General features: G+C 31.7%; 1 pseudogene; it reads left to right on the top strand.

The window, feature by feature from the left end:
* Window positions 1-281: 281 nt before the first annotated feature.
* Window positions 282-1,152, top strand: LOC109027937 (vacuolar protein sorting-associated protein VTA1 homolog; annotated as a pseudogene).
* Window positions 1,153-2,361: the final 1,209 nt, after the last annotated feature.

The raw sequence follows: 2,361 nt of genomic DNA, 5'->3' as shown, positions 1-2,361 counted from the left end.
TGATAATATAGTTTAAGGTTTTACATTTATTTCTAATGTTTCTAAAACGTTTTGTAATTTTTTGACTACATATCTTAAATTTCATGTATCGTGCCATAGTAAAGGTATCTTTTCTTAAATTAGATTTTCTAACTGCCAGTACATACAAGTAAAATGGATCTTTATATTGGCTGAATTCAGATTCTTTGCTATATCACTTATTCATTCCAATAACTTATTTTTTTAAATTTTTATTCATAAAAATATGATCTGCAGAGGAAATGGTGATTTCTGGAATAGAGATGTTCATGATTGCTCTACTGTCCCCACCTCCTCCCCAGTTTAAGAGCATACAGCATCATATGAAAACAGCTCAGGAGCATGACAAGCCAGACCCCTCAGTGCTCTATTACTGTTGTTTCTATGCAATGCAAACCAGAATGAAGACTGATAGTAAAACTCCTGAGAGTTGTACATTTTTATCAAAGCTAATGGATCAGTTAGAAATACTTATGAAACAGTTGGGTGATCATGAAGCTATTAGGCAAGAAAATACTTAGTCCTGCCCATTTGGAGAACTATGCTTAGAAAATGTTTTTATACTCAGACAATGATCATGCTGGGTGATTTCACAAGATGATCAAGCCCTTTTTATACTCCATAGTTTTAAATAGATGTCATAATATTAGGACAACTCATTGATGAAAATGTGAAACATAGAAAGCATGTAAGATGAAAGGCAAAATATATTCATATTTGTTTAAAGAATGGGGAGCTGCCTCAACTAGTATCTGCTGGAATTGAAGAAGATAACAATATAACAATATGGCAGAAAATGAAGATGCTGAAGCAACCTATCTGTCCACTGAGCCATGTCAGCCACCATCTTCAACTTATGACCCAAGCCACATGCCATAAAGGAGCTATAACAGAATACAGATTCCTCCCAGTGCACACACTCCAGCTAATACATCAGTAGAAGTGCATCACAATGCAGATGTAACAAATCTAATCTACTCCAAAGACAATTCAGCAATTGAGCCCACATTTTTAGTAGTTTCTCAAAGCGATATCCATCTAACACTAGAGGACTTTGTTAGTGATCAGAAATACAGCAAATAATAGGCTGGCAGTGCCTTGTCATATGAAGATGTCATTTATCCTGTGAATTAAAACTTCTGGAGATAGATAATTAAATGTAAAAATAGAGATTTTAAATATTGTTCTTACTTTCTAACATATGCATTTAAGGTATAAAACTTCCTCCAGACATTATTTTACTCCAATCTCACAAGTTTCACGTGGCATATTGCAGATAATGAATTAGCTCAGTTTTTATTGATTTGAAAGTGTCTTTATTTAGCTTTTCTTATGACCAGTATTTTTTCTGGGTTATTTTATTTGTCTTTACCTCTTTAGAAATGTCATTCCATTTTCTTCTGGCCACGATCATTTTTGTTTGAAAGTCAACTGTCAGTGTTGTTTCTCCTTTGAAGGTAAAATCATCTTAATCCAGTCAGAGATTGAGTTGATTAAAGACTGCTTCAGTTCTGTTGTTGTTTATTTTTTAAGGCTTCTATATTTTTGTTTGTTCTTACTTACAGAGTGTGGCCCTTTTCTTTCTTATCTTTATTTTCTTTCTTCCTTCCAATTGTTTATCTTTTAGAAGCTTTTCATTCTTACCTGTGATTTTAATTTTATTTATCTTTTTACACAGGACATAGAGCTTCTTTTCTCTGTGGCTTAATGTTTTTTAGCTTGGTCACTATATTTTCAAATATTGTTTTCATTTTTCTGAATATGAATTACACATATGTTAAACATAATTATGTTTTACTTGGTTCTGATGTACAGTTCTGTATTTGTACCCTTTTTTACTCCCTCTGATTTAGTTTGGATTTTTCCAACTGCTCTATCTAATTAGAATGCTGTTAAACATTTTATTGATTTCTTAACTTCATTTATGATGTTTTTCAGTTCTAGTATTCCTATTTAATTCTTCTTTGTGGATTATACTTTTCAGGTATAACTTTCCACCTTGTCTTCTATTTTTAAAATACTTGAATCATAGTTTTCACTGTAGCTTTATCATTTTAGCCATTAATGCATTGATATCAGATTTGCACAGTGTCTAATATCCTAGTATCTGAATAGCCTGTGGATCAATTTTAATTTTGTCGTGTTTTTTTAACATCTTGATTTTCAGCTATTTGGTTTTATCTCTTAGCACAGCTTGTGCGTTTTAAAATAAAATTTTGGACATTGTGCATAAAAAAAGCAATTTAGCCTTTGAATGATGCCAATCTTATTTCGAGGAGATTTAGGTTTCTTTAGAAAACAGTTACATTGATTAAAAAAATCACCTTAATTCAGTCAGAGATT

Source organism: Gorilla gorilla, chromosome 7 (genome assembly GCF_029281585.2).
Source record: "Gorilla gorilla gorilla isolate KB3781 chromosome 7, NHGRI_mGorGor1-v2.1_pri, whole genome shotgun sequence".
NCBI lineage: Eukaryota > Metazoa > Chordata > Mammalia > Primates > Hominidae > Gorilla > Gorilla gorilla.
This window is presented reverse-complemented; position numbering and strand designations above follow the sequence as displayed.